Consider the following 16,746-nt stretch of genomic DNA (forward strand, 5'->3'; position numbering starts at 1 on the left):
AGAGATGGGTCTCATATGTAAGCTCATGCAACTGCTAAGGAAGAGACAAACATTTTCCTTAGAAAATTTCTCATTTTTCTTAAAAGGTCCCATTCACAAAAAGAACAGCCTGAATGTGCATCACTTAAATGGTTTAAAGAGTACAAGGCGCACATGTATATGCACGCTCACACCCTACATAAAAAGAAAATAAGGAAATTAGACAAACAGTCGTAACAGGAATACAGGGCTAGAGGTGTAGGAGTGCTTTTTGTAATCTTCCTATTGTTGCAACTCTTCTGAAAGCTTGAAATTATTTCCATATGAAACAAGAGTTAATGGGCTGATTTGATGATTGAGAGAAGACAGGGGACAGAGAAGTAAAAGGTGATATGCTAAATTTCTAGACAAGTATACGGGAGTCCTCTGAAGGTTACATCCTATAATCAGTTCTACTTATGATAGGGGCTATCATCGTTCATTAATAATAGGAGGAAAGATTTTATATGACCGTGTTTCCAGGGAAGAAAGTGCTACTTTCTGGCTTGGTTTTAGAGAACAAATTTTTGTTCCGAAAGTACGATTTCCTTCTAAAAATATATTTAAGTTTCAGAATATTCATGGGATGATTCTCAGAGGCTAATCCAAAAAGAGAAAATTCAATCATGTACAATGGATCCAGTTCCACGCCAGTTCCAGATGCCTGATCAACGAGATAGCCAAAGTTAGAATGTAGACCCTATCAGAATTGTGATTTTACTCTACTAGCCAGGCATGGTGACACTGCAATCCTAGCACTCAGGAGGCTGAGGCAGGAGGACTGCTGTGAATTTAAGGCCAGATTGAACTACATAGTGAGACCCTGACTTAAATAAATAAATAAATAAATAAAAAACAAACAAAAAGATTTTATGCTAATTGTCTAGTTTTATGGGCATTGACAGAACTAAGACATCTGGGTAGGAACTGGAAGACTTTTCTACTTAGAGTAAGAGCAGTAGCCAAAGTTCTACGTTTGCCATGGTTCGAATTCCCAAAGGGGTGATGGGAAACAGATCTGGGTGTACATGGACCAGCTTGCTCAGTTAGTTATAAAACACTATTTGAGCATCTGTTTTAGAGCAGGAAATAAGCAAATGTATTTGTTCTTGAGGGAGACATTATTCCCCTGGATATAACCAAGGATGTCAGTGACAAAAGAATCCTGAGAAATGACCCATACAAAGAATGGACAGGCCTTTGCTATCTCCCAACACAGTCCTTCTCATCACTGATCAGAAGGCTTGTGAGGTGTAGTGGAGGCTAGCAGTCATAACCAAGACGTGTTCAGATCGTTAGGTGGACTGTAAACAGTGGATAGGAACACATGGATAGGGAGGGAAGTACATTTCATTCAAGGTCTTATCTTTGTTTGTACAGGGCAAAAGAATAAAGCATTTCCGTATCACAAAGGAGCCTAAGAGACATTTTTTAAGGAAAATGTTTGTCTGTTTCTTAGCAGTTGCATCCTTCTCCCTGAGCCTGTCCTTTTGTCTGTCTTCTATGGATGGTGTGTTGTGGCTGGCCCTGGTTCAGACTGCTTATCTAGCTCATTTAGATGCTTTCCTGCCCTAGGTATTAGCTGTAGCCACTTGCATCTTGTTCTCCCTTGACATCTGAGAGCTCTCTGAGGTTCCAACTTCACAATAAAACTTACAGTAAAACTTAAAATAAAACTAATTTTTCAAGTACTCTGAAACCTCAGGTTTTAAGATTTTAAAGGTACAGAGTCAGTATGATGTTCATATTTTCTCATCAAGAATTGATTTTTACTTATTAGTCATATATGGCTTCCATCCATTTCACAAATATTTACTGATCACTTTCTCTGTCCTGGTACTATGTTAATGCTATTGATAATGAATGTACCAAGGTATCATATTTGTTTCCAAAGATTTCACAATCTCTGCTTAGAAAATCCAAGACAATCCATAAACTATTACAATTACTAGGCAAGTTCAACTGAGCTGCTAAAAATGTTACTAATATCTTAAAAATATAATGTGTTAGCACTTGGAAGACATAAAAAGATATCTAACTGTACCTAAAAAGATTATAAGGCATCTAGTAATCTGATTGTAAACAGAATGCTGAGCTGGACTATTTTGTTTTGTTATCCCAGAATTGTTAGATACCAAGAAACAGGGACAAGAAGCATCAGGAATAGTATTTATACAGGTCATGGTGGCACATGCCTATATTCAGTTCTGAGGCAGGAAGTCAGAAGGGAGTCTGGGGCAGGAAGATCACAAATCCAGGCCCAGCTTAGGCAATGTAAGTTTTTCAGTGAGACTTTGTCTCAAAATTTAAAAAAAGGCAGGGGAGGGGGGTGGCTAGGGATGTAACTCAGAGTAAAGGATTTGAGATCAATTGTGAGTACCACAAGACAAACAATACCACCACCCCTGTCTGTAGGAACTCTATCATGAAGCAATCACCAAGACCAGACTCCTTTCTCTAGAAAATGTCAAATTACCATTATACATCTCCAACCTTACCTGCCTAGTGCATGAACAGAGGACTGACTGGGACAAAGAGGGAGTGGTCCGCAGCGACCTTAGGAGGAGGGCGGCAATCTACGTTTAGCTGAGGAGGGATGAGTGTGGCAGAAGGTTCAGGAGACTCAAAGAGAAGATACTCAACAACGGGTGCTTTAGCTGGTGGCTAAGAATTGTAGGTCAAGCCTGTCATTGAAGTGTGGAAAGGGAATCCCTGGGAGTGGCTTGTGTTACCTGAAAACTAGCGACATAGTCTACCTGTGTAATCTATGCATAAATAGCAGTCAATGCAATCCGAATCAAAATCTCAAAAGAATATTCATGGTATTTGATAAATTTATCCTAAAATTCACTTAGAACAGCCATGATTATTTTTATGAAAAATAAAAAAGAACTTGGTTTACTAGTAATCAAGACTTAGCATCTATAGTGCTTAGAAAATGTATTGTTTCAACAGAGGTAGAATAAAATCTAAGCAGAGATTGTGAAATCTTTGGAAACAAATATGATACCTTGATACACTCAGTATCAGTAGCACTAACACAGTACCAGGAAGGAGAAAGTGATCAATAAATATTTGTGGAATGGATGAAAGCCATATGACTAATAAGTAAAAAACAATTCTTGATTAGAAAACACGAACATCATACTGACTCTATCCACCAACGCCTTCATACATGGGAATGTGCTCTGAGAAGTAGCATTAGAATCCCGTGGGGCTAAGAAGGACTGTATAATACTTTTTAAATGCACACATAAATATTAAATTATCTCAAACACTAAATAATAAATTCCAGAGGGTTAGAGACTTAATGTGAAAAGCTCACTTTTATAAAGTAGATGAAAATATTCCTATGACCTCTGGGGCTACATTATAGTCACAGGTCATTTTACTGTGTAATAGAAATCAGTAAGAAAAAGTAGTATTCTATTAAAAATAGGCAAAATATATTAACAGATATGAGCCCTTAAATGGGTAGCAAACATGGAAAAGGGCTAAGAAATATTTCACATTCATCAGAATTGCAAAGATTACCTTTGCAATTATAAGACAGGGAATTTAAAAACAGTAACAGCTACTACATTAAAGGCTCTAGTAGAAAAGATGGACAGCATGCATGAATAGAAGGGGAATTCCAGCAGAGGTGAAAACTTTGAGAATGAAAACAAAAATGTGAGAAATCAAAAGTCACATTAGTAGACTTGACACAGCCCAAGAAAGAATCAACGAACTTTAAAGAGCACCAGAAATTGCCCGTATGAAACATAAAGGGAGAAAGGAGTGTGTGGGGCAGCAAAAGGGAGGGGTGCACCCAAGAGCTGTGCTGAGGTGATCTACCATACACGTAATTGGAATCCCAGAAGATCTGCGAGAACAGGAAAAGGAATATTTGATGAGATGATGATGACTGAGAAGTTAAATTCCACAGAAGATCCTGATGATCAGCCAGGTTTGACAACCACTGGGTAAATGACAGATTTCTTCTCTTTCCGTGAACTACAGCACACGTGAACCAAAGAGTGGACAGACATTAACCAAAGGTATCTGCCATTCACTGCATTGACAAAGCATAACTCATGCTGACAAATCAATATAGAACAGCAAAAATGTTCCTATGGCAATGTTCCTAACAAGGCACTGCTATATCAGGTTTAATCCTTTATGAGAAAAATGACTGTAAAATACTTCAGATCTTTATGTTCCTTATATTTGTTCTTGGTATATAATTATTATTAGTTAATATTAGTTAAATGATAAAGAATGAATACAAAGGGAAAATGACATCTGGAATTTTCCTCAAAGAAATCAAGGCTGAAGTATGAGGACTGGAAACACTCCTTTATTCTTGTTGCTTCTATACTTCTGCTTATTTTTAGTACCTCACAGTAAGCAATTCTGATGATAATGACAGTAATTCATTTATTTTTTTCATTATTTTAACAGCCATTTTGTGAAGGTTTCTATGATCTATGGCCCTACACTAAGGTCAGAGGACCAAATGATGAACAAGATACAGTTCACAACATTCTCACAGTCTAACAGGAGACAATAACATTATCAGATAATAACACATTCTAAAAAGCACAACATCTGTATCATTTAAAAAAGGAAAATGACCAGAATATTCTTTTTTAAAAGGCAGAGAAATTCATACAAGCTTTCAATAATAACGATGATTTTGGACATGAATTATGGCATCAGAGGGCTTCAAATTTAGCCCTGACCCAGACCTAATACTGTATAATGTGCGAGAGATGGTTCAAGTCATAATCTGAACCTCAGCTCTTTCCTCAGCAAAATGGAGATATCATTTCCTGTCTCACCTTATTGTGAGAAGAGTTAAAGCAGAAAAACAACGTAGACTACTCAAGATAATGCCTACCACAAAAATGACAGAGGGCTGGAGAGACCTGGTGGTAGTAATGGTAGCAACACTATCATTTATAGTATGCAGCATTTTAATCCTTAGGTATCTGAAAAAAAGAGATTTATTCAGAATGCTTTATTTTTCAAGGATTCTAGCTAGCATCATTTTTCCAAACATGTCTTGTACCAAAAAGTAAGAGTGTAAAGATGAGAAAGATAAAAGTTATTACTTTCTAGCAGAAGTATTATCAGTGATACCTGCTAGGATATCATTTATAATCAACAAAGATTTGATAGTATTAAGGTATTAAAATTGTTAGGGAATTGATCATGTTAAAGTATGCTGTGACGCCGCCTCACAGGCTGCATTCTCCTGGTACATCTTGGCTCCTAAAATGACCTCATGCCCTTATCTCTGGTTTCCCTCCCCCCCAAGGCCACAGTGGTCCAGGAAAGTTGAAACCTGTGTCTGCAGGACTGGGCCCATAAAAGCAATCTGGCCTGTGATAGGTTAAAAGTAACTCACTCCTCATAAATAAGCAATAGCCCATCCCAAAACTGATAAAAGGACCTTCCTTTCTTTGTTCTCTCTCTCCTTCTGCTTCTTCTTCCTCCTCTCTCTCTCTCTCTCTGCCTTCCTGCCTCCTGCTCGCCTCCCTACAATAAAGATCTCCTGCCGGACGTCTCGGTGCGTGAGTGGCCTAATTGGGAAGGGGCACCCGAAAGGGCACGCGAAGCCCCCTTTCAAAAATAGCACTGATGTGTAAAATATTTTAAAATATATTTCCTTTTGTTGTTGTTGCTGTTTTGGTACCGGGGATTGAACTTGGGACCATATGCTTGTGAGGGTATGCAGTGGAACCCCTGAGCTAAATCCCCAGCCCTAAAATATATTTCAAATGCACTTGTTCTCCCTTAAGCAAGAATGCTTCAAAGTGAAATGCCAGCAAGTGAATTCAGATTTATGTTGAAGTTTTCTCAAGTTGTACAACTCCAAATAGCTTCCTTTAAGTCCCCAGGCAGCAAAGCAGGAGCCATTTGACATGTCTATCACTTACTTTTTCTTATTCCTCAAAATGCTCCAGGATGCCCTGTCTCCATTTATATGAGCCTTTGTATCTACATGCTTTTGAACACTTCCCTCTGCTAACTAAAAATAGCTTGGATTTTTCAGTTCTTTTTTGTTTTTGTTTTGATGTGTAGGTAAATGCAGTTGCATGCGACAAAACAGTTTAATTGTGAGCTTAAAGAACACAGTTAACATTTGGAAACTCATGTTCAAAATGGAGAAATGTTCAGCCATTAATTTCTACTTTCTAAAAAGTAGCAAAAATGAGCCATACACAAATTTCCTTTCTGTTATAACTGAGCTAGTTCCTCTTTAATAATAGTAGAGTAAGAAATTTGTGTCTACCCTCTCACTGATTCAATGACAAAATATTAAAGATATATGCTCGAAGCTACCTGAGAGATAACAAAATAAGAATCGCCAAGCCAAGATGCGGGGATGTTTGATAGCTCAGTATTTACACTAACTTTTCTCCTGGATGAGTTTGATTCCCAAGGAAGATACTGAATAAGCAGTTCTGCGAACTTCATGATGCTAGGAAGATAGGAACTGAAGTGTGAGATTGGCCATGGAGGAAAGCCACATGAACTTCCTTACTTGAGGATGTGACCATAAGGGCTGTCACTATGGGAGTAAGGCATTATCAGAATTAGACCTTGTAAAGACAATTCAGCATTACTGAAGCTGGAATTAGGGGACAGAGAATATAAAATAGCTATTCTTACTATGTTCAAAGGGATAAAAGGCAAGATTAAAATTTTTGATAGAACTAGAAACTTTAAAAAATTGTATATTTTAGAAATGATAAATATATGACAAAAATTGGGATTTTTTTAAAGGCTCTCTGCACACTTATAACACCGTAATTTGTAATACCTAAATTTTGGAAACAGCCCAAATGTCCATCAGTGGATGAATGGATAAAGAAGAGATGGTTTTTTACACAATGGAGTACTACTCTGCCATAAAGAATGATAAACTTGAGCCATTTCTCGGTAAATGGATGCAGCTTAAGACCATACCCTTAAGGAAATAAAATGGAAACATGTTTAAATATCACATTATTTCTTCTGATGTGAGATACCGAAAGGGAAAATAGACCAAAATGTTTAACAGATATTGGAAAACAGGAAGACAGTGTTCAAATGGGAAGGGGAACAAGGGAGGAGGGAAGAGGAAAAGAAGGGAAAAGAACAGAAGGAAAAAATGGAAACAAAGCTTTTGTAAATAAGGAGAAGAAGAAAGGTTGAAGGGAGGGGAGGGGATTGGGGAAAAAAGAATCAAGACATATCATGTACAGGTACAAATTCCCTGTGATGAATGTGATCATTACACATATCTAAAATGCATCAGGGCCGGGGATTTAGCTGGGGATTTAGTGCTGTGCCTGCCTCACAAGCACAAAGTCCTGCATTAGATCCCTGGTGTTGGACAAAAATTTAAAAGTAAAATATATCAATAAAATTAATTTTAAAAAAACAGGAATTTGTCAATAAGTACAATAGCAGACTCAACAGAGACTAAATAAATTATAAAAGAAGTCTGAAGAAAAATTTTCAAATGAAACAGGTAAAGGATGGAAAATATTGAACAATGATTAAGAGACAAAGAGACAATGAAAAAGTCTAACAATGTAGGCAATTGGAATTCTGGAAGGAAAAGAAAGGTGTTATGGTTTATTATCTGGATGTCACCCCCAAATCTCACGTGCTGAACATGTGGCTTTTGAGAGGTGCTCGGATCACAGAAGGGTGACACGGATCAGTGAATTAGCCTAACAATGGAGTGACATGGGGGTGGGACCTGGAAGGTGTTATCTCAGTGGTGGTGAACCTATGGCACGAGCACCACAATGGGCTGTTAGTATCACTGAAAGCTCTAAAGGTTCACCATCACTGGTTTACTGTCTTCTCTCCTCCCTTGACAGCTCTCTCTGCTTCCTACTGCCATGCCGTGAGCTGCTTCACCTCTTCCATGCCTATCTTCCATGCTGCCCCGCCTTGGAGCCAGCAACTATGGACTGAAATCCCTTCAAACTGTGAGCCAAAATAAACCTTTCCTCCACAGAGTTGTGGGTGATGGTGTTGTACCTCAGCAACAAGAAAATAACTAAAATGAGTCTGGTACAGTGGTACCTTAATTCATGAACTTAATTCTTTCCATGATTGTAGTTGGAAACTGAACTGGATGAGAACATAATCAAACTCAATAGTCAGGTTCAATGTTGGCTCTATGGGGAAATTTGATCCAGTTCTCATCCAATTTGGTTTGCGACCAGAACTGTGGAAAGAATTATTTGTGAACAGAAGTACCAGTGTACCAGGTACTAGGTTGTTGCCGTGATCATGTGGTTCAGAAGCCTGTGGAACTGGCTTGTAGGAGCAGTTTGGAAAGCTTTGGAGATGCAGGCAGGAGAAGCAGTCCTAGAGTGCTGTGAGCAGAGCTTGATGGGAGCTCAGAAACTAGAATGTTGATAGTAATGGAGCCAGAAAAGATAAGGCTCAAGAAATTTCAGTTGTAAAGAAGGAATTTATTGGCAGTTGGATTCTAGGCCATGCTCCCTGGATTCCAGAGCATGGTATGGTATGGCATAAAATGTGTCTGTATTTTGCTTATGTCCAAAAACTTTGCAGGAGACTGAGATTAAAGGCAGTGGGATAATCTGTCAAAGGATATTTGAAAGCAGCTGAACATTCAGGGTGTGACTTGGACACTATTGGCGCTTTTAGCTAGCTCTACATTGCAAATCAAGAACAAACAATCCACAGAATGATTTTTAAAAATTTCAATTTGGCCAGAAAGGAAGCAATGGTAAAGCTGGGGCTTACAAAGATGGAGCAGAGGAGAGCTTGGTTGCTGAAAATATTAGCATTAAAAAGATGCCCAGTACTTTGGAAGATGACAGTAGGAAAGATTTCCTCAGGGTATCACAGGAACCAGCAGGACCCCCACCCTTCTAAGGCTCAAAATAGCAAAGGTGAAAGACTCTGCTTTGAGAAGAGAGCCCCAGGGCAGCATCCTAAAACTGATTCCTTGTAATTCAGTTCACCATGCTCAGGCATCGAGGAAGCCAGAGGCCTCTGCAACCAGCAGCAAGATGCTAAAGGGCTCAGCCATTGCCCAGCTAATGTCAGACCTTGGCATTATCCACACGATGCTGCTTTTAGCACATGTAAAATGCAAGAGTTGAGAGGTCAGGGAGACTTCTACCCATATTTCAGAAGAAGGCCTGGGAGGCCAGGCAATGTGCCCCTTAGAAGGCAGTGGATGAAGCTGCTGAGTGTGAAGCCAAAAGTGCACTGGGATCTCAGAATGTTGAAAAGGCAGAAACATGGAATACCTAAGGAAAGATGTAAGGAGTAAGCAAAGTCAGTCCAAGAGAAACGATGTGGGGGCTGCAATCAGCAGCAGTGCTGTAGGGTGGGACTGCCTAAACTCTTTGGAATTCACATCTCACCAGGTTGGCCTAGGTGCTGGATAAAGAACTATGGGATTTAATGTTTGCCTTGCTGGTTTTATATCTTGCTTTGTCCCATTACATTCCACTCCCTTTCTCCTGTCTTTTGGAATGGTAATGTTTACCCTATGGTACTGTATGTTTGCAGTGTTTAACTTTCTTTTTTTTTTCCCAGGGACTTGCAACTAAGGGTTGGCCTTAAATCTCAGAGGAGGCTTTAGATTTGTTCTTTTTGTCCAATGTTGAAACTGTTAAGGACCTTAGAAACTCTTAAGAGGTGGACTAAATGTATTTTGCATGAAGGATACAGCATAAGTCTTCTGGGGGCTAGGACCTAATGTTATGGTTTCTATCTAGGTGTCTCTTCAAAGCCTCACGCACTCATAGGTGGGGTTTTTGGGAGGTGAATGAACCATGGCATGTGATACTCATCAGTTGGTTAGTTTGCTGATGAGTTTACAGCTACATGTAATTTGGAAGCCTGGTTGAGGGATGGGGGAGTATAGCCTGGACGTCTATCTTCCTCCCTCCCTTGATCCCTCTCTGCTTCCTATTATTATGCCAGAAGCTGTTTCTCCTCTGCTGTGCTGTGCGATGCCACCCTGCCTTGCAGCCAGCCGACTATGGAATGAAACTTCTACAAATTGTGAGCCAAAATAAACTCTTCCTCCTTAGCATTGTGGGTGTCAGGTATTACGGCTCAGTGAAGAGAAACTAACACAGGGCACAGAATTTCTTATGAGATAATGACTGGGAATGCTACAAACTGATGAAAGATATCAAAGCCACATAGTCAAAAAGTCTTCTCTATTTCAAGGACCACAAATAAAACTCTTATCATCACAATCCTACAGGCCTTAAAAGGATAGCAAGTGTACAGTATGAACAACTTTATGCCAATAAATTCAACAATTTAGAGATGAACAGAATTGAAAATTTAAATAAGCTAATATATATTATAATATATAATTATAATATACTGTCTGCCAAAAAATGGATTCGCACTTCAGGAAAAGAAAAACTTGCATAAATATCTTAATACTAAATCTTTTGAGACATCATGAGATTAATACAAGTTACCTTACGTCTCTACAGCTACAAGAGGTGCTCAAAGCAGTGGCCATGAGCTTCCAGACAATTATTAGTACGGTGCACTGCTGCTTGGGTAACTTTGGTCACTGAGAATGCTACCCAGGCAATTTTCAACTTCTTCTCTAAAGGCTGACAGTGTAGTGGGTCTTCTGCAATATATGACATCCTCTAGGGTCCCATATACAAGGGAAAAAATGTCATACTATTTTTCTTTTCTTCAAGTGCGTAGACATTTTCTTGGCAGATTTTCTCCATGTTAATTCTTTTATAAAAAGCCACCCACAGAGAAAACTGTACCCAGATGGTTTTATTGGTTAATTTTATCAACATCTAAAAAAGAAGCAATACCAATCTTACACAAATTCTCAGAAAATAGAGGTGGTGACACTTTTGTAAGGCCAGCATAACAATGATAGGAAAATCAGACAGATATTTTTTAAAAAAGGAAATAGAGAAAATTATTAGTTTTCCTGAACAAATACAAAATACTGACAGATCAAGTCCAATAATACATAAAAGGGGTCACAACAAGCAATGGCTTATAAAATGCAAAATTGGTTTAAAATCATATTAATAAAGGAGAAAAATCCTATCATCAGTTTAACAGATACACAAAAAGAATCTGACCAAGTTCAATTCCAAATTAGGACAAAAATTTTCAGCCAATTTAGGCTGAAGAGAACTTCCTCAATCTGATAAAAGGCATCTATAACAACCCTACAGCTGACATATTTAAAGGATACTTTCTCACTAAAAATGGGATCAAAGCATGGCTCTCAGCTCTTATTACTCCTATTCAGCACTGCACTGAAATGTCCCATCTAAAACATCAAAAAGAGGAGACATTCAGATAAGAAAGTACACTGTATCTCTGTAGATGACATAGTAATTTACATTAATTTTATTGAGATGGAGTCTCACAGTGAAGTACAGGTTGCCCCCTGAACTCACTATAATCCTCCAGCCTCATCCTGAGGGCTGGAATTTCAGGTGTATACCACCAACCCTGGCTTCTAAGGAATATACATAGCAATTATTAGAACTAATAATGAGTTTAAGAAATTTGTAGGACACAAAACCAATATACAAAAATCAACTGTATTTCTATATACTGTATTTCCATCAAGTAACTGGAAAATACCACTGAAAAAATTTAAATATTGCTCCAAACACGAAATTAAAAAGGCAGTCAACATGACTATGCCACAAACTAACCATACATTATTTGAGAGGACTTAAGGACTTTAAAGATAGACCATACTCACCAATTAGAAGTATCAAAAGTTATGCTCTTAATTTTCTTCCAAGCTGAGCTATGAGATCAATATAATTCCAGTCAAAACCCCATCACATTTTTTTTCCTAGAAAATTGACAAGCTTATGCTGAAAGTCAGATGGGAATGCTGAGGACCTAGAATATCTGATGCAATCCTGAAAAATGAAATTAAAGGATTTGCAGTACCTGACTCCAAGGCTTACAAAAGGTACCAGTAATCAAAACTACATGATGCTGGAAGACTGACAAATAGAACAACAGACACTCCAGAAAAACTGTAGACATACATCATATAATCATCTCACTTTTGACAAAAGTGCCAAAGCAGTTTATGGTAGCCATGAAAATGTACCACTCTTATCTCCTGCAGAGGGAAGCAAAGTGGACTGATAGCCCTAGTTACTGGCCTTCTGTATTTACCACATCTATGGTGAGGCCAAGCTGGACTGAGTACAGCAGGGGTGAGAATTACGCCTACTCCTGTAACAGACAACTTTGGCTTTAGGATTCCCCCTAGGCCCTGCTGAAACTCTCTTAGACTGGTCCATGATCTGAGACACTTTCCAATCAATGCTCTGTTTCCACTCCTCTTCTTTAACTTCTATGGTCTTGTTTTCTCTTCATAAACCCCCCCAAGAAATCTCTTACATATCTAATTCTGCCTTGACATACACATCTCCAAGGACCTAAACAGGAGGAATAGTGTGAAAATGTGTTACAAGTTTTAGACTGTTTTATTCATTAGCTGGACAAAGAGGATGTTATCGTATGTGGCCATGGACACTCTCTGGCGTAAAGTAGCAGCCTAAATGCTGAAGATTTCACCAGAGGTGCTGGGAAAACATCCAAGGGAGAAGAATGCTCTTATATGTGTAATGATTCGGGTTATCAGAATGAAATGGGGAGAAATGCCTACAAGAATACCAGCCTAACCATCAGCAGAACTAAGCGACAACCTACAATGTGGGAAAAAATTTTTACCAGCTGCTCCTCAAAGGACTAGGATATATAAAGAACTCAAAACAACTAGCACCCCCAAATATAAAGACCCAATTCATAAATGGGCATCTGAAATGAACAGACATTTCTCAGACAAAGAAGTAAAAGCAGCAAGTAAATATATGAAAAAATGTTCCACGTCACTGTTCATTCGAGAGATGCAGATGAAAACAACACTGAGATTCTACCTCACCCCACAAAGAATGGCTGCTATCAAGAAATCACACAATAACAAATGTTGGCGGGGTTGTAGGGAGAAAGGAACAATTCTCCATTGTTGGTGGGAGTGCAGACTGGTGCAACCACTGTGGAAATCAATATGGAGATATCTCAAAGAGCTTGGACTGGAGGTTCCATTTGACCCAGCCATCCCTCTGCTGGGTATTTTTCCAAAAGAACTAAAAGAATCATATCACAGTGATGTATGTGCACCCATGTTTATAGCAGCACAGTTTGTAATAGCTAAAACTTGGAAACAGCCCATTTGCCTATCAGTTGGAAACTGGATAAAGAAGATGTGGTTTTTCTATAAAATGGAATATTACTCAGCCATAAAGAATGAGAAAATAGATTCATTCATAGGAAAATGGATACATATTGAAGATATACTCCTATGTGAAATAAATAAGTCACACATGTGTAAATACCGAATAGTTTTTCTGGTGTGAATAAACTGCAATAATACATAAGATCCTAATAAGATTACTGACATGGTGAAATGGGAAGCAAGGGGCTAAAGGTGTAGGGAAGGTGGAATGGATAGGGGAAGGGTCATAAAGGAAAAGAAAAAAATGTGAGATAAAGAAAAGATGGAAATAAAGCGCTTGTAGATGGGGAGGGGAGGAGGGGGGGAAGGGAGGGCAGGAACAAGAGGGAAAAATGAGAACCAAGACCTGTCATGTGGAGGTACAAGATCCCAACAATGAATGTAACTGTACTGTATCCCTAAAATGTACCAATAAACTCATTTAAAGCTGAAAAAAAAAAAAAAGAATAGCAGCCTAGTATTGGCTGATTATTGCTACATTCCTGTGCAGAAAGATGAGAAAGTGAGGGCTATTAAGCAGTTAAAGTCTTAAGTGTGAAAGCTGAGTTTGCTAACTCACAACAAAGCCCTTATTTCTTGCTGAGAAAGAGCAATACAGGTGAGCAGCTGACTAAAAATATGCTTGTTAGAAGCACAGAGTTCTAGAGACATTTTAATCCTTTTACACAGTGGACTACTACAAAGCAATGAAAATGAACAAAACAGTTACATGTAAGAATGTGATTTGATCTTATAAATAAAATTTTAAGAAGTTATACACAAAAATATTTTTATAATGACTGACTTACATAAAGACCAAATTATAGGCAAAATTAAATGATATTATCCAGAAACACATACTTAGGCAGAAGTCTACATAGGAACAATGTGAAGACAGCATGAGAAACAGATTGGAATGCAGGAAAAGGGTGGCAATTAGGAGGTAACAAAAGAGAGGCTTCTGGAGTAGCAGTAACATTCTTCTTCTTGACCTGGGTAGTGGTTACAGATTACTAAACTGAAAATGTTATGCTATGTACTTTTCTGTAGGCATTTTTCACTAAAAATATTAAATAACCAAACAAAATGAATGCGTCAGTCTTTTATATCAAAATAAACAGCCTAGTATTTGGTGAATAGGTCCTTCTTTTTGAGTTATTTTATTTAAAATGATAAGCAGTTCTCATTGAATAATTCATATTCTTTTGCTGAAACCATGCCTGACATTTTTAAGAAGAGTTGCTAAAGGTAGAGGTTTATCGCTGAAGAGCTATGGAAAAAATTAAACAATCTAAGAACTAAACCTAAAAATCTGGCCTCATTTTAAATGCTTTCAATCTAAAAGCCAAAATTAATAAAAGAATACAGACTATTTGAGCTGAGCAATGTATCTTCAAAAGACAAGGGATTCTTATCTATAGAGTAATTAGTCAGATATGATAACTCACACATGAGAGCAACAGTAAGTCATATCCCAAAGAGCTTCCCTTTACTATTTGTTTCAAATTACATAACCTTCATGGCAGAATTATCTTTGACAGATTATTTAGAAACAAGATTTCTAGATCTGAAAGATAAATTAATCAAGGATACCTGAGCATTTAAAAATGGGAATTCTGCAGGAGTAACAGAAAATAGGAGACTACATAATAACCTAAGCAGAAAGAAAACCAAGATGATGTTGAATTTAGGGAAAGTGGAATGAAATCCTGCAAAGATAGGAAGATTTTTTTTTTTTTTTGCATGACCCGACAATCCAGAAGAGCTTATAAATTAAGGAGATCAAACTAGTATTACATCAAATGAGAATAAATTTGACATGGGAATTTAATCATGGGATTGTGATAGTAAGGGGATTGGCCAATGTTTCCTAGAACTTCCATCCCCATCAAAACCCGCAACTCAATGAATTTGACTCTCTCCGGCAAACGTCTTCAAACTGCTGGAAGAAAATAATCACATTTTGCCCACTGGAGTCACTATAAATTCATGTCCACCATTCTCAGCAACTGCTTCATTACTGTCTGATCATTTCCCCCTTCCTAGAAAGTGTTCTCATTTTTCACAATGACCATTTCAAACTGTCTACCTTTCTTAAAACTGTTAACACTCCTCCCGTTCCCCAATAATTCTGAATAGTGTTGTTAGCAACATCAGAAAGGCAACAAAACCATTACCTTAATTTTGGGAACCACATCTTCAAATGTAATTATCCCCGCCTATCCTTTTCTCTTTCCTTCCACAAATAAAAAATTAATTCCACTCTCTAACCATGCAGGTGGTCTCCTTCATGTCCCAAATTGTATCACCCATCCTCCCAAACTTGCTTTTCTGCTAACATTTTAGATTGGTAAGCCAGGACCCCAGAAGTCATCCTTGACTCCTTCTTCTCTAATGACCAAGAGTAGTATATCACACCTGTTTCTTCTGTCTGGGAGATTCTCCACCTCACTTTACCATTTATCTGTCTGGGTATACCTCAAATTTTCAATGTTATTTTGCTTGGGAGGCCTTTTTTGACTTCTGAGACAAAGTTTGGTCTCTGTGCTGCTAGCTTTCATACTATAACATCCACTGTGTTGTAATTACAGACAAATTATATATACAGAATTATATTTCTGTGTACAGAAAGTATGGCTATATCTATTCACTACTGTTACCTCAATACTCAGCATCCTCAAAATTTTGTAGCAAAAAAGTTATTGAATATAATATATAATAGAAATATAAAAAACTAGTAATAATATATTCTCCATTATCTGGAATAGTCTAGATAAATGGTTCCTATGTATTTTTACTAAAGTTAAAAGTATACATCATGGCTTTCATAGTTATAAATGAAAAAGATATCCTAACATTAACAGCTGTTACATTAGAAGATATACTGTGAAAAACAAATGTTTTTTCATTTATATAATTCCCAGGTCAGAGAGGTAGATGAGGAATTTTATTATTCCTGGAGACATCCATGTGCTATATAAAAAGAGTAGTACTGAAAATGCTACCTCAGTGGCAGGATGGATGAATAGAAAATCTATAAGTCTTTGAATACATCACACCACATCCACTAAGACATTTATGTAAATATGACAAAATATTAAAAATCATTATCAAATTCACAGAAAAATTATAAATGTCCTAAAAAGTTGGCTTTGTACATGCTATATTTTTCTAAAAGAAAGAAAAAGCAGCTGGCCTTACATTAATAAGAAAAAGGTATTGATAAATAGCCTTTCAAAAGAAGTGTCTGAAATGTTCATTCAAGGCTGGTATTCATTCTTTATTCAGAGCATAGTTGTCAGGCTTGAAAAGCAACAGAGATTGCAGCTGTATGCTGCAGCCAAGTTAGAGAAGAACATAAATACATTTGTTTAATACATCAAATGAGTAAAGGGAAAAAAAAACTTATTCTTTGTATTCCAAGGATCTATGCATTCTGTTTG

The sequence above is a fragment of the Fukomys damarensis genome, unplaced genomic scaffold, assembly GCF_012274545.1.
Source record: "Fukomys damarensis isolate Sample0158 unplaced genomic scaffold, DMR_v1.0_HiC HiC_scaffold_14, whole genome shotgun sequence".
NCBI lineage: Eukaryota > Metazoa > Chordata > Mammalia > Rodentia > Bathyergidae > Fukomys > Fukomys damarensis.